General features: G+C 42.3%; 1 pseudogene across 1 annotated transcript; it reads right to left on the bottom strand.

Annotated features, from left to right (window-relative positions):
* Nucleotides 1-124: 124 nt before the first annotated feature.
* LOC311108485 (retinoic acid receptor beta-like) lies at nucleotides 125-19,685 on the bottom strand (annotated as a pseudogene). Its single transcript has 9 exons — nucleotides 19,535-19,685; nucleotides 14,535-14,686; nucleotides 12,844-12,985; nucleotides 3,455-3,484; nucleotides 3,180-3,346; nucleotides 2,583-2,759; nucleotides 1,365-1,569; nucleotides 914-1,072; nucleotides 125-289 (listed from the first exon to the last, which is right to left on the bottom strand). The product of its transcript is annotated as a retinoic acid receptor beta-like (transcript).
* Nucleotides 19,686-24,005: the final 4,320 nt, after the last annotated feature.

Genomic DNA, 24,005 nt, shown 5'->3' with positions numbered 1-24,005 from the left:
TTCAACCCTGAATACACTGTTCACTGGTATTGTTCACATTTGACCATCCTCATAATTTCCTTTCTGGGACATCCCATTGGAGGTATATTTTTCTTGTAAGGTTTTCAGGCAAACAGGCCAGTGTCTATTTACTGTGTGGACATGGTGTGGGTGATGTTCTTGTCTGCTCTCTGCTCCTCCTCAGACTGCTTCTGCTTCTCCAGGTTCTCCATCTCCTCCAGCATCTCCTGGATCAGAGGAGGCATGGAACCTGGGATCTCCATCTTCAACGTCACCACACGTTCAGCTCCTGTGGAATTAGAAGAGAAAATGTCAATTAGACTTTCTAGAGTAGTAGAAGTGTCTCTTAACTATATCACTCTAATCAGAGGCAGATTTCCTTTATTTTCTCCTATTTAACCCACCTCCACCCAGCATGTCTTACATTTACATTTACATTTACGTCATTTAGCAGACGCTCTTATCCAGAGCGACTTACAAATTGGTGCATTCACCTTATGATAGCCAGTGGGACAACCACTTTCCAATTATTTTTATTTTTATTTTATTTTTGTGGAATTCCTTTCAAATGTAAATATATATATATATATATATATATATATATATATATTTTTTTTAATTTTTTTAATTTTTTAGTGTTTTTAATTTTCATTTGTTTTATATATATATATATATATATATATATATATATAAATTAATTTTTTTATAATTTTTTTATTTTTATTATTATTATTATTATTATTATTATTACATCCTTGGATGTGGTTGGATGTGCACTGGTGTTGTAAAAACACAATATGCCATAAACACCAGGTTATAACAGTCATGATGCCAAGCCATGAAGCCTGTTGGTTGGAGGTTTGTAGTTAAGGTCAAAGTAAGTGTCATGGCCGATAGGGAGTTGACCTCTAACCTTTGGCGCTGATGCTGCGCAGGTCGGTGATCTTCATGAGGACCTTAGGGAACATGAGGGGCATGCTGGGCCGGCGTTTACGGGAGTAGATCTTCAAGGCCTCCAGTAAGGGCTCCTGCAGGACTTCCACCTTAGACGGCTCCTCCAGATCCTGCCGATCTGACACAGGAGAGACACTGTCAGTGTGAGACCTACACATAATTCATCTACAGCTAATACAGCTCATATATCTATTTTGTTTGTGTGACTCCTCTACATGGGCTATATGTATTATTTAACTACACCCACGGAAACTTCTACACACAAAAACGACAACAAGGTTAATTTAATGGAGTAAATATTTGTAAATAAATGTACTAAAAGTACATCCATTCATAAAACAAAAAAAAAGATAGTTCATGTTCCATATAAAACATTCTGCCCGAACTGAAGCTATGGCTAGTTGCAGTACCTCCAGACACCAGGCAGATGGCACTGAGGAGGCCACTTTCTGTGTCATCCATCTCCAAGGGCAGCAGCTGGCCGGCGAAGGTGAACACCTGGTCTGTGAGTGGGCCAAAGCCAGCGTTGTGGATCTGTGTACGGGTCAGGGTCAGCCCGTCTGAGAAGGTCATAGTGTCCTGGTCAGGTGTGTACCTCGTACAGATCCGCAGAATCTACAGGGAGACAGAGGGGACATAAGGGGTGGCTCAGTATAGAAAAAGGCAATGGTGAGATGCAGGTTCAAGAAGAGGGGGATGGAAATTAAAAGACATGAAAGACAGTTCAGGCAAAGAGAAAACGAGAGAGAAAGAGAGAGAGAAAGAGAAGTATAGAGGTAAAACATCAACGTAAATGAAAGAGTCTGCATAAGAAAAAAGAGATAGAGGGAGAGAGAGATATTGAGAAAGAGATAGACAGATCAAGAGTGAGAACTTCCAAAACTATTTAAAAAACCCGTCAGAGCATAAATAATGCTACATCACAACAAGGCACTGAGTCAAGTTTCACAAACGACACAAATCACCATACATTTTGCACAGTAATTGACCCTACACACCTCATTAGAAACCACCTCAGTAATGTAAAATAAACATGATAACACTTTGATTTCAGATTAAGGAGCTCCCATAGAGAAAATAGAGCCGTGAGTGAATCACCATTGTGCAGCTAGTGAGAATCCACCAACCTTTGATGGTGCTGGAGAAAGACAGAGTTGACAATGAAAACCAGAAGAGATGGGGAGATAAAAGAGAATAAAACAGTAACACTCTGTCTGAACCCACCACCACCGTGTCTGTCTTCAGCACAAACGTATGCTGAGACAATGTAACGGCAGATCCATAGTGTCTGCACCAAACAGCACACTGTGAGTGAACCCTTCTAACTCCACACGGGCCAGTTGATGAGGTGCGAGATGTGCTTTGGAGATGATGATGTGGACACACACACACACACGCACACGCACACGCACACACACACACACACACACACATACACATCCCCTCACGCATACAGTATACACACACAAACGTACAGTGTACACACACACACACACACACACACACACACACATCCCCTCACGCATACAGTATACACACACATACACACACACACACACATACATCCCCTCACACATACAGTATACACACACAAACGTACAGTACACACACACACACACACCGCTCACCAGAATGTCCAGACAGGCTGCTTTGAGGAGGGTGATCTGGTCAGTTATGGTCAGGCCGGTGAAGCCAGGCACCCGTTTGGCAAACTCCACAACCTTGATGATACATTTGGTGGCCAGCTCACTGAACTTATCCCACAGCCCCAGGTCCAACTGGATCCTAGTGTCTGAGCTTGAGTTCTACAGAGAGATGGACAGAGAGAGAGGGGGAGGGGGGAGAAAGGGTAAAGGAGAGGTGAAAGATAGAGAATAGGTGGGAGAGAGAGAGAGAGAGAGAGAGAGAGAGAGAGAGAGAGAGAGAGAAGGGGGCAGAGAAAGAGGGATGGGAGGAAGAGAGAGAAAAGAAAGAAAGGAAAAGAGAAATAGAGAGAGAAAGGGAGAGAGAAAGAGAGGCCGCACGCGAGAGAGAGAGCAATTCGTTCTGAGTATTATCTCAACAATACAACCAGTATGATCCATTTAGATTAATGGATTATGGTACAGGGATAGTGTTTCTGAGCCTCAACAGAGACAGGGCTACCCACATAATTAAATGGAACACTATCCATGATACATGTAATATATATATATGGTGCTAACATGGCAGTGGTTGTTACTCACTGTAGTGTATTTGCCCAGCTGGCAGAGGGAAGGGAAGGTCTCTCTATGAGCCCTACAGATGTTCTCCACTACACAGCCCAGTTCTGCTGTCAGCTCATATGTCTCCATGATGGTCATCTTGGGAGTCTCCTTCTTCTCCTTCCTCTTGCTCCGGTCATTCCTGACAGCTGGGAAGAGAGGATGAAATATGAACGGAGCTAACTCAAGAAAAAAAAAGAAATTGAATTGGTTGCAATAGCTAAGTTGGTTAGATCATGGTGCTTGTAACACAATACTTCTGGTGTGATTTCCCTTGTGGGCAACAGCTGCAGAATACAGTGAGGGTAAAAAGTATTTGATCCCCTGCTGATTTTGTACGTGTGCCCACTGACAAAGACATGATCAGTCTATAATTTTAATGGTAGGTTTATTTGAACAGTGAGAGACAGAATAATAACAAAGAAATCCAGAAAAATGCATGTCAAAAATGTTATAAATTGATTTGCATTTTAATGAGGGAAATAAGTATTTGACCCCTCTGCAAAACATGACTTAGTACTTGGTGGCAAAACCCTTGTTGGCAATCACAGAGGTCAGATGTTTCTTGTAGTTGGCCACCAGGTTTGCACACATCTCAGGAGGGATTTTGTCCCACTCCTTTTTGCAGATCTTCTCCAAGTCATTAAGGTTTCAAGGCTGACATTTGGCAACTCAAACCTTCAGCTCCCTCCACATATTTTCTATGGGATTAAGGTCTGGAGACTGGATAGGCCACTCCAGGACCTTAATGTGCTTCTTCTTGAGCCACTCCTTTGTTGCCTTGGCCGTGTGTTTTGGGTCATTGTCATGCTGGAATACCCATCCACGACCCATTTTCAATGCCCTGGCTGAGGGAAGGAGGTTCTCACCCAAGATTTGACGGTACATGGCCCCATCCATCCTCCCTTTGATGCGGTGAAGTTGTCCTGTCCCCTTAGCAGAAAAACACCCCCAAAGCATAATGTTTCCACCTCCATGTTTGACGGTGGGGATGGTGTTCTTGGGGTCATCGGCAGCATTCCTCCTCCTCCAAACACGGCGAGTTGAGTTGAAGCCAAAGAGCTCGATTTTGGTCTCATCTGACCACAACACTTTCACCCAGTTCTCCTCTGAATCATTCAGATGTTCATTGGCAAACTTCAGACGGGCCTGTATATGTGCTTTCTTGAGCAGGGGGACCTTGCGGGCGCTGCAGGATTTCAGTCCTTCACGGCGTAGTGTGTTACCAATTGTTTTCTTGGTGACTATGGTCCCAGCTGCCTTGAGATCATTGACAAGATTCTCCCGTGTAGTTCTGGGCTGATTCCTCACCGTTCTCATGATCATTGCAACTCCACGAGGTGAGATCTTGCATGGAGCCCAAGGCCGAGGGAGATTAACAGTTATTTTGTGTTTCTTCCATTTGCGAATAATCGCACCAACTGTTGTCACCTTCTCACCAAGCTGCTTGGCAATGGTCTTGTAGCCCATTCCAGCTTTGTGTAGGTCTACAATCTTGTTCCTGACATCCTTGGAGAGCTCTTTGGTCTTGGCCATGGTGGAGAGTTTGGAATCTGATTGATTGATTGCTTCTGTGGACAGGTGTCTTTTATACATTGATTGATTGCTTCTGTGGACAGGTGTCTTTTATACAGGTAACAAGCTGAGAAATTGGAGGACTCCCTTTAAGAGTGTGCTCCTAATCTCAGCTCGTTACCTTTATAAAAGACACCTGGGAGCCAGAAATCTTTGAGATTGAGAGGGGGGTCAAATACTTATTTCCCTCATTAAAATGCAAATCAATTTATAACATTTTTGACAAGCATTGTTCTGGATTTTGTTGTTGTTATTCTGTCTCTCACTGTTCAAATAAACCTACTATTAAAATTATAGACTGATCATTTCTTTGCCAGTGGGCAAACGTACAAAATCAGCAGGGGATCAAATACTTTTTTCCCTCACTGTATATAGTAGGTGTTAACAGTAAAGAGTCTGTTAAATTACCATATTTTTCTAAACAAGCCATGCACATTTACCAATGAGTGTGTAAGTAATGTAAAAATAATAATGTTACCTTCCAACTGATCTATAAATCATGTAAACGTACTTCAACCATTGGTTTTCAACACAGGCCACTCATTCTACTGAGCTAGATCTCAGGGAGAGATCCATCTTATGCAACTGGTCTCATGCATCAGACTGATCTGTGCAGTCAATGGATAGTCTACTCTGCCCTACTTCCTGTAATCATTGTGTAAACACTTCACTCTGGGCTGCATTACACACCAATCAGTGACAATGGTAGTAGTAGTAGCCGTTCCATACCAGCCACAAGGCCACAAGGCTGATACATGTGCTGATGGATTTATGTAATGCTGACATGCTGGGTAGAAGGGATGAATGACATTGGTAGGCATCCATCACCATGACACCATCCCCCTACCCACAACAGAGATTGTATCTGGGTCAGTGGCCTTCTGGACAATGGTGTTTGAAGTGCTTTCATGTGTTGGACAGCAGAGGTGGAATTAGTTTTCTTGGAAAACATTTCGGACAGGTTTTTAGTTACAGTGCTTTCAGAAAGTATTCACACCCTTTGACGTTTTCCACATTTTGTTGAGTTAAAACTAACTCTGTGTGCAATAATGGTGTTTAACATGATTTTTGAATGACTACACCCTCTCTTTACCCAATACATACAATAATCTGTAAGGTCCCTTAGTTGAGCAGTGAATGTCAAGCACAGATTCAACGACAAAGACCAGGGAAGTTTTCCAAAGCCTTGCAAAGAAGAGCATATATTGGTAGATGGGTAAAAAAAAGCAGAGATTGAATATCCCTTTGAAGTTATTCATTACACTTTGGATGGTGTATCAATACACCCAGTCACTGCAAAGATACAGGCGTCCTTGACGGAGTTCACGGAGAGGAAGGAAACCGCTCAGGGATTTCACCATGAGGCTAATGGGGATTTTAAACTAGTTACAGAGTTAAATGGCTCTGATAGGAGAAAACTGAGGATGGATCAACAACATTGTAGTTACTCCAAAATACTAACCTAAATGACAGAGTGAAAAGAAGGAAACCTGTACAGAATAAAAAATATTCCAAAACAGTCTCTAAGAGCTTTGCAAACCTGTATTGTACAATATTTGCATATTATTCTTTTTTAAATTCTTCAAGCTCTGTCAAGTTGGATGTTGATCATTGCTAGACGGACATTTTCAAGTCTTGCCATAGATTTTCAAGCTGATTTAAGTCAAATTACCCAGAAAGACTAAGGTGACTCTAACATGTATTGACTCAGGGTGTTGAATACTTATCTAATCAAAATATATGAGCGTTTTATTTTCCATTAAGTAAAAAAAAGTAAAACATTTCTTCCACTTTGACATTTCACAGTATTTTAAGTTGCACAATTTAAGTTGCACAATGCAGAAATCGCTCCGCCATTTCCTGGTTGCTAGAACTCTAATAGTTCGCTTACTTTCAGTTTATGTGACAAAATAAGATAGTATAGTGTTGAGAATCAATGTACCATCTAAACCGCTGTGAAATATATTTTCCATAATCAAAAATATTTTAGGTTCAGCTGTTTGAAGCTGGTGTACAAAACCGAAAGTAAAAGACGCACAAACAAAAAACTTAAGAACGGGAAGCATAGAAATAGCGCACATAGAACAGATCTACCACTTCTTAGACTTGCTTTCAAGTAGAATGATAGATCTATAATACACATTTCTATGTGAATTTGGTCAGGTCGCCCAAAAAGTTACATATTGTCACAATCCATTTTAATCCCACTTTGTAACACACCAAAATGTGGAAAAATTCAAGGGGTGTGAATACTTTCTGAAGGCACTGAGTATTTTGAGTAAGAGTTTTACGAGACAGTTTGGGAATGTTGTATAGCAGTGTTTTGCCGTTTTGGGGTGTATTACAGAGGAGTTGGGCGATGTTTAGAAATCAATCAATTCAATCAATTTTATTTTATATAGCCCTTCTTACATCAGCTAATATCTCGAAGTGCTGTACAGAAACCCAGCCTAAAACCCCAAACAGCTAGTAATGCAGGTGTAGAAGCACGGTGGCTAGGAAAAACTCCCTAGAAAGGCAAAACCTAGGAAGAAACCTAGAGAGGAACCAGGCTATGAGGGGTGGCCAGTCCTCTTCTGGCTGTGCCGGGTGGAGATTATAACAGAACCATGCCAAGATGTTCAAAAATGTTCATAAGTGACAAGCATGGTCAAATAATAATCAGGAATAAATCTCAGTTGGCTTTTCATAGCCGATCATTAAGAGTTGAAAACAGCAGGTCTGGGACAGGTAGGGGTTCCATAACCGCAGGCAGAACAGTTGAAACTGGAATAGCAGCAAGGCCAGGCGGACTGGGGACAGCAAGGAGTCACCACGGCCGGTAGTCCCGACGTATGGTCCTAGGGCTCAGGTCTCTCAGTTGGCTTTTCATAGCCGATCATTAAGAGTTGAAAACAGCAGGTCTGGGACAGGTAGGGGTTTCGTAGCCGCAGGCAGAACAGTTGAAACTGGAATAGCAGCAAGGCCAGGCGGACTGGGGACAGCAAGGTGTCATCATGCCCGGTAGTCCTGACGTATGGTCCTAGGGCTCAGGTTCTCAGAGAGAAAGAGAGAACGAGAGAATTAGAGAGAGCATACTTAAATTCACACAGGACACTGGATAAGACAGGAGAAGTACTCCAGGTATAACCAACTAACCCCAGCCCCCCGACACATAAACTACTGCAGCATAAATACTGGAGGCTGAGACAGGAGCGGTCCGGAGACACTGTGGCCCCATCCGAAGAAACCCCCGGACAGGGCCAAACAGGAAGGATATAACCCCACCCACTCCGCCAAAGCACAGCCCCCGCACCACTAGAGGGATATCCCCAACCACCAACTTACAATCCTGAGACAAGGCCGAGTATAGCCCACAGAGGTCTCCACCACAGCACAAACCAAGGGGGGGGGCGCCAACCCAGACAGGAAGATCACGTCAGTAACTCAACCCACTCAAGTGACGCACCCCTCCCAGGGACGGCATGAAAGAGCACCAGCAAGCCAGTGACTCAGCCCCTGCAACAGGGTTAGAGGCAGAGAACCCCAGTGGAGAGGGGAACCGGCCCGGCAGAGACAGCAAGGGCTGTTCGTTGCTCCAGCCTTTCCGTTCACCTTCACACTCCTGGGCCAGACTACACTCAATCATATGACCTACTGAAGAGATAAGTCTTCAGTAAAGACTTAAAGGTTGAGACCGAGTCTGCGTCTCTCACATGGGTAGGCAGACTGTTCCATAAAAATGGAGATCTATAGGAGAAAGCCCTGCCTCCCGCTGTTTGCTTAGAAATTCTAGGGACAATTAGGAGGCCTGCGTCTTGTGACCGTAGCGTACGTATTGGTATGTACGGCAGGACCAACTCGGAAAGATAGGTAGGAGCAAGCCCATGTAACGCTTTATAGGTTAACAGTAAAACCTTGAAATCAGCCCTTGCCTTAACAGGAAGCCAGTGTAGGGAAGCTAGCACTGGAGTAATATGATCAAATTTCTTGGTTCTAGTCAGGATTCTAGCAGCCGTATTTAGCACTAACTGAAGTTTATTTAGTGCTTTATCCGGGTAGCCGGAAAATAGAGCATTGCAGTAGTCTAACCTAGAAGTAACAAATGCATGGATTAATTTTTCTGCATCATTTTTGGACAGAACATTTCTGATTTTTGCAATGTTACGTAGATGGAAAAAAGCTGTCCTTGAAACAGTCTTGATATGTTCGTCAAAAGAGAGATCAGGGTCAAGAGTAACGCCTAGGTCCTTCACAGTTTTATTTGAGACGACTTTACAACCATCAAGATTAATTGTCAGATTTAACAGAAGATCTCTTTGTTTCTTGGGACCTAGAACAAGCATCTCTGTTTTGTCCGAGTTTAAAAGTAAAAAGTTTTCAGCCATCCACTTCCTTATGTCTGAAACACAGGCTTCTAGCGAGGGCAATTTTGGGGCTTCACCATGCTTCATTGAAATGTACAGCTGTGTGTCATCCGCATAGCAGTGAAAGTTAACATTATGTTTTCGAATAACATCCCCAAGAGGTAAAATATATAGTGAAAACAATAGTGGTCCTAAAACGGAACCTTGAGGAACACCGAAATGTACAGTTGATTTGTCGGAGGACAGACCATTCACAGAGACAAACTGATATCTTTCCGACAGGTAGGATCTAAACCAGGCCAGAACTTGTCCGTGTAGACCAATTTGGGTTTCCAGTCTCTCCAAAAGAATGTGGTGATCGATGGTGTCAAAGGCAGCACTAAGGTCTAGTAGCACGAGGACAGATGCAGAGCCTCGGTCTGACGCCATTAAAAGGTCATTTACCACCTTCACAAGTGCAGTCTCAGTGCTATGATGGGGTCTAAAACCAGACTGAAGCATTTCGTATACATTGTTTGTCTTCAGAAAGGCAGTGAGTTGCTGCGCAACAGCTTTTTCTAAAATTTTTGAGAGGAATGGAAGATTCGATATAGGCCGATAGTTTTTTATATTTTCCGGGTCAAGGTTTGGCTTTTTCAAGAGAGGCTTTATCACTGCCACTTTTAGTGAGTTTGGTACACATCCGGTGGATAGAGAGCTGTTTATTATGTTCAACATAGGAGGGCCAAGCACAGGAAGCAGCTCCTTCAGCAGTTTAGTAGGAATAGGATCCAGTATGCAGCTTGAAGGTTTAGAGGCCATGATTATTTTCATCATTGTGTCAAGAGATATAGTACTAAAACACTTAAGTGTCTCTCCCGATCCCAGGCCCTCGCAGAGCTGTGCAGATCCAGGACAGCTAAGCCCTGGAGGAATACGCAGATTCAAAGAGGAGTCCGTAATTTGCTTTCTAATGGTCATGATCTTTTCCTCAAAGAAGTTCATGAATTTATCACTGCTGAAGTGAAAGCCATCCTCTCTTGGGGAATGCTGCTTTTTAGTTAGCTTTGCAACAGTATCAAAAAGAAATTTTGGATTGTTCTTATTTTCCTCGATTAAGTTGGAAAAGTAGGATGATCGAGCAGCAGTGAGGGCTCTTCGGTACTGCACGGTACTGTCTTTCCAAGCTAGTCGGAAGACTTCCAGTTTGGTGTGGCGCCATTTCCGTTCCAATTTCCTGGAAGCTTGCTTCAAAGCTCGGGTATTTTCTGTATACCAGGGAGCTAGTTTCTTATGACAAATGTTTTTCGTTTTTAGGGGTGCAACTGCATCTAGGGTATTGCGCAAGGTTAAATTGAGATCCTCAGTTAAGTGGTTAACTGATTTTTGTCCTCTGACGTCCTTGGGTAGGCAGAAGGAGTCTGGAAGGGCATCAATGAATTTTTGTGTTGTCTGAGAATTTATAGCACGACTTTTGATGCTCCTTGGTTGGGGTCTGAGCAGATTATTTGTTGCGATTGCAAACGTAATAAAATGGTGGTCCGATAGTCCAGGATTTTGTGGAAAAACATTAAGATCTACAACATTTATTCCATGGGACAAAACTAGGTCCAGAGTATGACTGTGGCAGTGAGTAGGTCCAGAGACATGTTGGACAAAACCCACTGAGTCGATAATGGCTCCGAAATACTTTTGGAGTGGGTCTGTGGACTTCTCCATGTGAATATTAAAATCACCAAAAATTAGAATATGATCTGCTATGACTACAAGGTCTGATAGGAATTCAGGAAACTCAGAGAGGAACGCTGTATATGGCCCAGGAGGCCTGTAAACAGTAGCTATAAAAAGTGATTGAGTAGGCTGCATAGATTTCATGACTAGAAGCTCAAAAGATGAAAACGCCATTTTTTTTTTTTGTAAATTGAAATTTGCTATCGTAAATGTTAGCAACACCTCCGCCTTTGCGGGATGCACGGGGAATATGGTCACTAGTGTAACCAGGAGGTGAGGCCTCATTTAACACAGCAAATTCATCAGGCTTAAGCCATGTTTCAGTCAGGCCAATCACATCAAGATTATGATCAGTGATTAGTTCATTGACTATGACTGCCTTTGAAGTGAGGGATCTAACATTAAGTAACCCTATTTTGAGATGTGAGGTATCACGATCTCTTTCAATAATGGCAGGAATGGAGGAGGTCTTTATCCTAATAAGATTGCTAGGGTGAACACCGCCATGTTTAGTTTTGCCCAACCTAGATCGAGGCACAGACACAGTCTCAATGGGTATGGCTGAGCTGACTACACTGACTGTGCTATTGGCAGACTCCACTAAGCTGGCAGGTTGGCTAACAGCCTGCTGCCTGGCCTGCACCCTATTTCACTGTGGGGCTAGAGGAGTTAGAGCCCTATCTATGTTGGTAGATAAGAGGAGAGCACCCCTCCAGCTAGGATGGAGTCCGTCACTCCTCAGCAGGTCAGGCTTGGTCCTGTTTGTGGGTGAGTCCCAGAAAGAGGGCCAATTATCCACAAATGTTATCTTTTGGGAGGGGCAGAAAACAGTTTTCAACCAGCGATTAAGTGCTGAGACTCTGCTGTAGAGCTCGTCACTTCCCCTAACTGGGAGGGGGCCAGAGACAATTACTCGATGCCGACACATCTTTCTAGCTGATTTACACGCTGAAGCTATGTTGCACTTGGTGACCTCTGACTGTTTCATCCTAACATCGTTGGTGCCGACGTGGATAACAATATCTCTATACTCTCTACACTCGCCAGTTTTAGCTTTAGCCAGCACCATCTTTAGATTAGCCTTAACGTCGGTAGCCCTGCCCCCTGGTAAACAGTGTATGATCGCTGGGTGATTCGTTTTAAGTCTAATACTGCGGGTAATGGAGTCGCCAATGACTAGGGTTTTCAATTTGTCAGAGCTAATGGTGGGAGCCTTCGGAGTCTCAGACCCCGTAACGGGAGGAGTAGAGACTAGAGAAGACTCAGACTCAGACTCCGACTCGCTACATAATGGGGAAAACCGGTTGAAGGTTTCTGTCGGCTGAATGAGCGACACCGGTTGAGCATTCCAACAGTATTTCCCTCCAGAAGCCATGAGAAAGTTGTCCGGCTGCGGGGACTGTGCGGGGGGATTTATACTAACGTTACTGTCTGTACTTACTGGTGGCACAGACGCTGTTTCTTCCTTTCCTACACTGATATTACCCTTGCCTAACGATTGCGTCTGAAGCTGGGCTTGTAGCACAGCTATTCTCGCCGTAAGGCGAGAATTCTCCTGTATATTATGAGTACAGCGACTGCAATTAGAAGACATCATGTTAATGTTACTACTTAGCTTCGGCTGTTGAAGATGTTGATGAACCATGTCCAGATAAAGCGTCCGGAGTGAAAAAGTTGAATAAGGGAAAAAAGTTGCGATGGAAAAAAGGAAAATAACGTAAAGTTGGCAGCTAAAACGCACAGGAAAATGACTCTTCTGTCTCGGGATAAACGTCCGGGGTGAAAAAGTTTAACGAAAAAAGATGAGTGAGGACAAAACTAAAAAGTTGGTAAATTTGTTGAACACAGAGATTGATTAAACGTTTATTAAAAGTAAAACGTGAATAATTTGGCAGGTAGCCAAGTAGCAACAAACAGCACAGCAGTACGGAGACAATGCGGAAGCGAGACGGAAGTCACAAATGTTGCTCTTCAGTGGTTGAATGGAGACATTCTGAAATATTATTGACACTTACACTCCTTGGACATGCCCGCGGCGAAGCACCTCTGTAGCCGGCAGTACTGACAGCGGTTCCTGGTGATCTTATTGATGATGCAGTTCTTGTCCCGGTGGCACGTGTAAACCATGTTCTTCTGGACACTTCTACGGAAGAAACCCTGGGAGGCACCAATGGAAAGGATAATAATATGTTTTAAATAGAGAAGCAACCAGAAGTTAACATTCTATAGATATCTGAAAGGAGCTCTAATGACTTTGGAGGTGGCGTAGTTATTACATCACCATCTGAATACATATATCATTCTTAAATTATGATATTAAAGGGATACTTCGGAATTTTGGCATAAAAATGGTACCCACGATTTAATCTGACTCTGGGGAAGTAGATAAAGGGCCTCATTGCCAACATTCCGAAGTATCCCTTTAACATCAACATGTGTTTTCCATATGCAAAGAAAAAAAACTACTTTTAATTACTTCATTTATAATGAATTACTGTTATCACACAATCACAAAGAAATTATAGAAAGAAAAAACAACAGACCAAATGCAACCAGAATCATGTTGTGAAACACGTCAATAGTATAGGGTGTAGCAGGGTAACACCACACGTGTTGTGTCTGAAGCGGTGTCCTGTCCATAGTCTGTCAATAGTATTGACTGATGCTGTCTGATCCCGACACATGAGCTGTTTATCAGGGCCAAGAGTCAGGCCCTTTAGTGATACTAGTGTTTGCTCTGGGTAAACACGGCAGCCAAACAGTCCCTAGTGGCCTTGAATCTACTATTTAGGGTTAAATACTGTAGGTTGAGTAACGTTACATAGTTGTACTGTAAGTTGGGTTACTTCTGGGCTACAAGAGTAAAACAAAATCAAAAAATCTACAAGCTACCTTTCTTCTAGAGTAAAAATATTTTTAATTTGAACATCTAAATAGATATGCCAGGTCAGATCAATACATGTATCAACAGACACCAACTGATATTTCTAAAGAATGCAGTTTTTACTTTTTTCCATTTCCACTTTCAACGCGTTGAGAAAACGAACAATCGACAAATCTCTTTCATGCAGATCCTTATATGAGGTCCCCCTCCAGGCAGGCTTGTGAAGGTGATAAGAGAGATAAGCTCCATGCTCACTTCCTGCATTAAACAGTCACAGAGTCAACTCTGTAACTAATGCCACTTCTCATCTCTAACACAGATGTGATCTCACACTTAATCTATAATTAGGATCATTGCCTTTCATCTTGTTCTGAAAGATGAGGAGGAGAGAATGTAATCTGTAGTCATGGTCTCCTCTACGCTCTTGGTCTTGTTTGCTGTGCTGCCCATCAATGATTTACCTTCTCTTTGTGGAGCCTTAGTTGCCCGAGCATTCAGCTACAGCGGAGGGCCAATCGGCGTTGCTTTCATTAACAATTGTGTTAACACCTACTCACTATAGCTCACTGCCATGGACCATTAAAGGGTGGTAGATGGGGGACATTTGAGAACCCCAGAGAATAGTGGGAATTGTGTGTGTGGTGCTTGTTGCAGTTTCTCGCTTTACATATCCATATCACAGGTAAATTAGATATTGGATTGAACTCCAAAGTAGAAATGCTGAATACGTTAAAACCGTTGAAGAAATACAAGTGGAATTATTCATGGTTTGAGCAGTCAGATGGGTTTTGCGATATGTACATGATCAGTCTGGTCCCTTACCTTACAGCCCTCACAAGCACTGACGCCATAGTGGTAGCCTGAGGACTTGTCTTGGCACACAAAGCAGGGTTTGTAGGTGCGGGGAGGGGGCGGAGGTGAGAGAGGACTGGCGAACAGGTCCTCTGAGCTGGAGCTCTGGGTTTCCACAGCTGCTGACACACAGGATGGAGAGAGGGACGGAGAGAGGGACGGAGAGAGGGATGATGAGGCTCTGGGAAGAAAGACGGGCACTGAGTGTTGGGAGTGAGATGAGGGCTTCCACTGCATACACTCTGAAATGGCTTCCTTTCCTTATCGTCTTTCTATCATAAGATGTGACTGGATTTTCATCATTTTTCTGTCACTTTAATTCACAAAAATCTCTACCGTGAAGACGAGGAGGAGAGGAAAGTGATATTAGGACAATGCTGGGAGAGGGAGAAAACTCCAATGCAGCTGCTGAAAACGCAGTCATACATCGAATTTATGTAGCTTAATGTTCTTCAAACAGTAATGTGTTGAAGTAAAACAGTATTTGATCCCGAAAAACGGTTGAAACATCAAACTAATTGCAATATGTCCTTGGGCCTCCTCTTTTATTCGAAGACCAACAGTTATTTCTATGGTCAGTAAACATTCTACAAAGTGACTACGCAACATAGTATTCAATCAGTTTTTTGTTTTTTTTTATATGGAAAAGGATTCACAAATGTACTGTAGATGAGTTGAAAACACAGGTCATATCAGCCCACAGTGCCAAGTCCACTTGTGTTCCTGGGGACATGTTGAGGCCTTGTGTTGATAGGCATATCTGACTGAGATAATGCTCAGGTAAAACAATTTTATACATTTTCTTTTAAGATTTCTGAGTCGTCCTTTTCCCAGAGAGTGCAAGGGTGAAGAAGAGGCGAGATACAGTCATACTATTCCAATGCCATACTTTATGGGAAAAAGACGACAACAGACACTCTTAAGACATCGCTTCAGTTTTATAGAGAGCCCCCACTGCGACAGTACAAGCATCCCTGCTGGCTTTTTATCACCTCCACCATTAAAGCACATAGGGCCAGTGACAGATAACTAAAAAAGCCAAATGTAGGGGACAAAAATAAAGAAAATCCTTATATCCATCCCCTTGAACCCATGGCCTCCAGTTGAACCTACCCCTGCCGGGTCAAACAACAGAACACACCCATTAGCAAGTATTCTCTCCACTGCAAAACAATGGTGGAGCATGCCAGAAGATCAACTGACTGATGAAGCAGTGGAATCTTATACTAGCCTACGTGGTTTGGAGGGGGAGGGAGGTGCTCACCCACATTTAGGAGAGAAACTGGTAAAGAGTAATGTTTTGCCACGATCTGCTTACACTATGTCAAAGAAAAGTCACTTTCTCTGCACGCTATCACAATGCTATCACAATGCTATCACACTATCACTGAGGTCTTTTGGGGGACTTTTGGGGCTAGATGCTGAAAGTAAAGACAATCTGTAGTGAGGGAATTTCTGTGGTTGTGAGTAGGCTACTCACCATGAGGCCAATTGCTCAGTGAGATCCAAACACCCTTAATATTACACTTGTATTATTATTACACAGTGTCTTCACTGACATTTTCAACATGTCCCTGACTGAGTCTGTAATACCAACATGTTTCAAGCAGACCACCATAGTCCCCGTGCCCAAGAACTCTAAGATAACCTGCCTAAATGACTACCGACCCGTGGCACTGACGTCTGTAGCCATGAAGTGCTTTGAAAGACTGGTCATGGCTCACATCAACAGCATAATCCCAGAAACCCTAGACCCACTCCAATTTGCATACCGCCCCAACAGATCCACAGATGATGCAATCTCTATCGCACTCCACACTGCCCTTTCCCACCTGGACAAGAGGAACACCTACGTGAGAATGCTATTCATTGACTACAGCTCAGCATTCAACACCATAGTGCCCTCAAAGCTCATCACTAAGCTAAGGATCCTGGGACTAAACACCTCCCTCTGCAACTGGATCCTGGACTTCCTGACGGGCCGCCCCCAGGTGGTAAGGGTAGGTAACAACACATCTGCCACACTGATCCTCAACACGGGGGCCCCTCAGGGGTGCGTGCTCAGTCCCCTCCTGTACTCTCTGTTCACCCATGACTGCATGGCCAGGCACGACTCCAACACCATCATTAAGTTTGCCGACGACACAACAGTGGTAGGCCTGATCACCGACAACGATGAGACAGCCTATAGGGAGGAGGTCAGAGATCTGGCCGTGTGGTGCCAGGACAACAACCTCTCCCTCAACGTGACCAAGACAAAGGAGATGATTGTGGACTACAGGAAAAAAAAGAGGACTGAGCACGCCCCCATTCTCATCGACGGGGCTGTAGTGGAACAGGTTGAGAGCTTCAAGTTCCTTGGTGTCCACATCACCAACGAACTATCGTGGTCCAAACACACCAAGACAGTCGTGAAGAGGGCACGACAAAGCCTATTCCCCCTCAGGAGACTAAAAAGATTTGGCATGGGTCCTCAGATCCTCAAAAAATTCTACAGCTGCACCATCGAGAGCATCCTGACTGGTTGCATCACCGCCTGGTATGGCAACTGCTTGGCCTCTGACCGCAAGGCACTACAGAGGGTAGTGTGTACGGCCCAGTACATCACTGGGGCAAAGCTCCCTGCCATCCAGGACCTCTATACCAGGCGGTGTCAGAGGAAGGCCCTCAAAATTGTCAAAGACTCCAGTCACCCTAGTCATAGACTGTTCTCTCTGCTACCGCACGGCAAGCGGTACCGGAGTGCCAAGTCTAGGTCCAAAAGACTTCTCAACAGCTTCTACCCCCAAGCCATAAGACTCCTGAACAGCTAATCATGGCTACCCGGACTATTTGCACTGCCCCCCCACCCCATCCTTTTTACGCTGCTGCTACTCTGTTAAGTATTTATGCATAGTCACTTTAACTCTACCCACATGTACATATTACCTCAACTAGCCGGTGCCCCCGCACATTGACTATGCAACGGTACCCCCCTGTATATATAGCCTCCCTACTGTCACTTTATTCTATTGTATATATAGCCTCCCTACTGTCACTTTATTTTTTACTTCTGCTCTTTTTTTTCTCAACACTTTTTTGTTGTTGTTTTATTCTTACTTTTTTGTTTAAAATAAATGCACTGTTGGTTAAGGGCTGTAAGTAAGCATTTCACTGTAATGTCTGCACCTGTTGTATTCGGCGCATGTGACCAATAAAATTTGATTTGATTTGATTTGATTTGATTTGTAAGCAGGAACAGCAATTATAGTTATTTGGTAGTCATCGCTGGCGCATACAACATTAATGTGCTCATAAAATAGCCTAAGTGATGAATGAGGTAAATATATTATTAGGCTTTGCTTGCAGAGTTTCCCAACAACTACTTTGCTGTGGGGGAGACAAGCCAAGCAGTCTGGGTCTTGTCTGACCTCTTGTTGGTGACCGTCCAATGAACCCTCGGTGAAACCCAGTGACCGTCCTGAGCACTGGCTTCGGTTGAGATGCTCCTCCATCTCCAAACTGAGCGCTGCCAGAGAAGGTCTAATTTTGTAATAGGCTTTGGCTTTGATATCGCAGAAAATATAAGGAACATAATGTCCTGTGAAGCCCTGGTGTTAGGCTAAATAAAAACCTCCAAAGAGACAGCTAGATCTATCAGCAAATAGAGGAAACCAAAGGTATCTTAATGGAATTTGACTTCCTAATCTGATCTGTAAATGTCAACAACTAGTTGAAGAGGGACAGTGAGTGTAGTAGGGCGACAACAGAGGTGTGATAAGTCAAATAAGAGTGCAGATTTGATGGCCAATTCATTATCAATGGGTTCACAGTAATAATCCATGTATTATTGATTAGGATAACAAGTAAGTATACTGATTGATTGCACAACGGTGAATTCATTCCATAAACTAGAAGGTAGGCTTACCAATACTAAATTAATGCAATCATCAGTTGCAACAAAGCAAACAATGTGCACAGGTAAAATAACAACAATATTGACCCTATTCCCATGCTATAAAGGCACAATCAGTCCTTCCCTTTTCAGCCAAATGGCAGCCCTGTCACTTGGTTTGCTATAAAGCTGAGGGATGGGGCTTGAGAAATGTAACCACTCTCCAATTATCAATGAAGCTATGGATGCAAGGACTGACAGTTATATCAACATTATAGTTTGAAACATATTTTGAAGCTATACATTGTTTACAAAGGCATTATTTACAAACAACGGAGTAAAATCAAAAAGCAACCTTATATTTTGGCTTATTTACATATACATTTACATTTTTAGTCATTTAGCAGACGCTCTTATCCAGAGCGACTTACAGTGGTGTAATACACTTGTACTAAACGCTTTCGGGCATTTATAAGTTTTTCTTCAAGATTCAATGGGTATCATTAATTGAAATGACCAAAAAAAACAGTAAATATTGCAGATTGCACCTTTAACATAAACGTGAACGTGTAGGCCTACATAAATGCTGTTGTGAGTAATTTTTTGTTTAAGTTTGATTTGACTGTGCAGGCCTCTATATTGAATTTGATGTAGGCCCTATATCTGAAATAATATTATAATTTTAGTTCATCTGAACTAGATATGCCATCAACTACATATTCAGAAAGATACATGAACAATGCCATCGAACTACATCTTGAAAAAAAGATGGTAGCCTACATACAACATGACCTAAATAAATATGTTTACATTGTCTTTGGATTAAATATGCAATGATACAGGACTGCACAGGGAACAGTTTAGGCTACAATGTACGAACAACTGACACAGGAATAGGCTATATTATAAATATTACATAAAAGGTGTGAGGAGAAGATACAACTGGGTGAATCAAGTCAAGTCCCACGTTCAGTCTTTCCTCGTGTAACATGATCACAACAAATATTTAGATTTAGTGTAGAGTAAAACAGTGGGCAACTGAGGGAAAATTACTTAAATCCTCAAATAGACCAAATAAAAATAAAGCTTCACCTACATTGCGCGATCCGATGAACTTGCCAATCCGTTTCTGTTAGTCCAGTGAAGCATGCGGTTAGAGATGGTTCCTGGAGCATACAAGGACTTGCAGTATAGAAATCCAGCATTTCTCCTGGACAGACTGCGAGAAAATCCATATAGTCAAACATGGTTTTCTATAACATTAGTGTAAGGTGGAGTCCTTCCTTATCAAGATGCGTCAGGATCTAAAGAAATGTAAAAATGGAACAAATGGAACGCAAATGTCCTTAATTCGCACGCCCAAGTAGGATTATTTCCGCCCAAGTAGGATTATTTCCCCCCAATCAGTCAAGGGTATGATGGACATTTTTGTTAAAAGTTTGTAATTGACCAAAATTATATTTTATTAATTTGAGTCCATGCAAAAATATCTACAGCCGTATGCGCGCTCCGAGAAACGATTTCCATCGACGCATTCATAAAAAAATCATTGTGTCCATCGCGCGCAGGGAGCACAACAAAATAGTCGGTCCTTGTGAAAACCCGATAAAACAGAATTGTTGGCTATTTTACATAACAAAGTTTGTGTTGGAGTTATTAGCTCCCATTTATTGACGAATGGGTTATGCTGTCTCAACACAACCACTTCATACTAGTTATGTCACAGGGACCGATTGAATTACCTAATATATGCAGGTGAACTTTCCCTGAACTTTTTCGGCGGCTGCTAACCTTCAAATGACCCAAACACTGTCTAAGTACCAGGATTCCCTCACCAGACGTGATGAACGTCAATATTTTGTGCACACTTGGGTAGAATGTTGGGTAGAATGTTAGGTCAAATGGTAGTAGAAATACAGTGTGCGAGCAGGTTGTAGGATTCTGATTTCATTCTTCATTGATTTCACACTTTTTACTGACTATAGAAATGACATGTCTTTGGGAAGTCTGATACGATAGAATATAATGGAATAGAACAGAACAGAATGGAATAAAATAGATTATTGGAAAAATATACTTTTCATTGCATGATTCCCCTAATTCAAAATGTAGGCTATCTAGCAACCACGTGCAATCATCTAAATCTCACCCTGTGAATAAGTGGAAGTTAGGCTGTGTTTCATATCTGGAAAGTAGGTCTAATATTAATGACAAAGGCCCTACTCTTTTTTTTCCACATAAGGCCAATTGTGTACTCTATACCTAAAAATGGACCTAAATGTTTCTGTAAGTGAAAATCTTGGGTGGGTGAGATAGATAAGCAGTTCAAGTATTGAACAGTGTTATAACAAAGGCTATGCTCTAAGCTCTCCCATCAGCAGAAAATAGATGATAAGAAAATGATAGAGCTTCGCGCTAAAGATAGAGATGGAATGAAATAGAAAGGAGAGGTCAGAAGAGCTATGCGGACATAGATTCTAATTTGAAATATGTCAAATTCCTTTGCTTTAAGTAAAACCTTAAATAACAAGGAAGTCCCCGATAAGGAACCTTAAAACCGCAGTCTGTAAGATTTACATTAATTTAAACTGAAGAATTATACCCCTTGATTTTAAAGAACAGATATGATAGGTTAAATACTTTAATGAGAGTAGTACAACTGCCTTTCCTAACCAAAAAGACTGCACACATTTGGCAATCCCATTATATTATTATGCAGCTCACAGTGTGGCTTTAAATCCGATTTGCTTAGTTGTTTTTAAGAATATATTTTCCCTGAGAATGTGTGGTTTGTAAGCAAAGAGGTGGCTAAGGCAAATTCAGAACCTGTAACTGTCAGAAAAGGCCACTTTAACTGTCACTTTTAAAGGGACACTCGGAATTCAATAAAATGAAGAGAGTCTAAAATAAAACAAATAAGGAGGATGTCACAGTATTGGCATTTTGGGATCTAAACTACAATGTCTCTGGAAAATCCATACTCTTTAGCTTCCGTTTTTCTTAATCCATGTCTTCTTCCATTTCTATTTCCTGACATAAGGAAGACAAATTCACTGAGAGAGAGCACCATAATTAAATCTAGTGCAGGAGAGATAAACTAGGCCATCAAGATGGGGCGGGGGGAATCTGCTCAATTTCAACATAACAGCACCAACTGCAGGTACATCAACTAGAAACAAACCAAAAGAAATAGGAGGAGTGGGGGATTAACACACACATATAAACTGGGAATGTACATAAACCAGATGGGGGTGGTTTGACTGAGAGAATAAAGATGAACATTTTAGAATTTGAGTTTTTTACATGGTAAATACACTTAATAGTTTCCCTCAATGCCACTGCTAACCCCATTCACGATGTTAAAGGAGGCTAATTACCCAGTATCTCCCACACTCCAGGGAGGAAGGGTCATTCAGAGGACAGGCATGCAGAGCATTCCTGCAGCCTGCTGGCCCCCCACCACCCAGCCCAGGCAGCCTCACTCCCTCTCCTTTTACAGTATCTCCCTTTCTCTCTCTCTCAAAGTTTCAAGTTTCCCCTTATTTTACCAGGTAAATTGACTGAGAACATATTATATTTTACAGCAACAACCTGGGGAAGAGTTACAGGGGGAGGAGAGGGGATGAATGAGCCAATTGCAAGCTGGGGATGGTTAGGTGGCGATGTTGGTATGAGGACCAGATTGGGAATTTAGCCAGCACACCGGGGTTAACACCCCTACTCTTACAATAAGTTCCATGGGATCTTTAGTGACAACAGAGAGTCAGGACACCCGTTTTAACATCCCATCCGAAAGACGGCACCCTATGCAGGGCAATGTCCCCTTCACTGCCCTGTGGCATTGTATGTGACAATAAAACATCTATTATTATTATCTCCTTAGACCAGAAGGAAGAGTGCCCCCTACTGGACCTCCAACACCACTTCCAGCAGCGTCTGGTCTCCCATCCAGGGACCTGCAGGGATCGAGTCAGGACCGATCCTGCTTAGCTTCAGAGACCAGCAGTGGGATGCAGGGTGGTATGCTGCTGGTATGTACTCCCTCGCTTTCAATCTGTCAATTTACATCATACATCCCCGTTCACTCTCTCAAGTGCATGAATTTTCCCTGATACCAAAAGTACATGTTACATTTTGAATGGCTAGCAGGACAGAAAATTCATGCACTTGTCAAGAGAACATCCCTGGTCATCCCTACTGCCTCTGATCTGGCAGACTCACTTAACACAAATGCTTCGTTTGTAAATGATGTCTGAGTGTTGGAGTGTGCCCCTGGCTATCCGTAAATAAATAAAAACAAGAAAATGGTGCAGTCTGGTTTGCTTAAGATAGGGAATTTTAAATGATTTATACTTTTACTTTTACTTTCAATACTTAAGTATATTTTAGCAATTACATTTACTTTTGATACTTAAGTATATTTAAAAGTAGTACTTTACTGGGTGACTTTCACTTTTACTTGAGTAACTTTGTATTAAGGTATCTTTACTTTTACTCAAGTATGACAATTAGGTACTTTTTCCACCACTGTCTGTTGGTCTACATGTCGGTCTGTGCCTGTCTGTTGGTCTGTCTGCCTGTCTGTTGGTCTGTCTGCCTGTCTGTTCATCAATTCATCACTTTATATGATGCCATATGTTTCTGAGGCATGTTGATATCTACCAATGGGTGAGCATAAAACAATTATAGCATTACTTTCTACCAAGATAAGCACTCTCTTCCCGCGCATGTGAAATAGCTGTGAAATTTCATCTCAAAGGAGTGCAGTAGTGCAGATTACTAGCAAATATGCACTGATTAGATAAGGATGCCCTAATATGGGAAGCAGCTTTCCATACCTTAACACCATAGTTAGATTGTCACAATGCATCCTCCCCCAGTGCTACTCAGATCACAGTGAAACATTGATACCACAGTACATTTATTTGTGATGAATACATTATTATTGTTGAATAAATATGGTCCTGTGTATGACACTGTGACTGTCCTCTTTCTCTTCACACATAATCCAATAAATCTGTTCCAATTACACAAACTCATTACCCACATAAACTACATCAATGAACTAGTATAATTGACAAAATATTGGCATGTTATTGCTGTTCAACATCAGACTACATTACACCCATCCCATTCCAAACCCTGGGGAATATCCTTATAGTTTAGTTCTGGAAGGAATGACAGATACTCTTCTTCTCACCCTTAAAAAGGCAAGAATTGGAAAAGCGGTACTATGAGTAAAGGCAACATTTTCTTTAATGTTATCTTTGATTTTTAGCTGTATACAGCCTGTTGTTAGCCCTCACTCAGCTCATCACATCTTTAAATAGTTATTTATTGGAGTTATATATCTTTTATACGGGCTTTTACACAAGCAGCAACAGGATGAGAGGGACAAAGTGGCTTTAAAGCTGCCTACGTTCAATCAAACTATTTTTAAAGGGGTGTTTGATTTTCTAAAGGGATAGTGTCAGGCCTATTAAGAAGCAAACAAAGGAAAACCATCTTCTTGATTGATGTATGGTTGCCATGGTTATTCAAAATGGGGCATCTGTTGCCAATGGGGA

The sequence above is a fragment of the Coregonus lavaretus genome (genome assembly GCF_964263955.1).
Source record: "Coregonus lavaretus genome assembly, chromosome: 3".
NCBI lineage: Eukaryota > Metazoa > Chordata > Actinopteri > Salmoniformes > Salmonidae > Coregonus > Coregonus lavaretus.
Note: the sequence above shows the minus strand (reverse complement) of the source record. Positions and strands in the feature narration are given on the sequence as shown.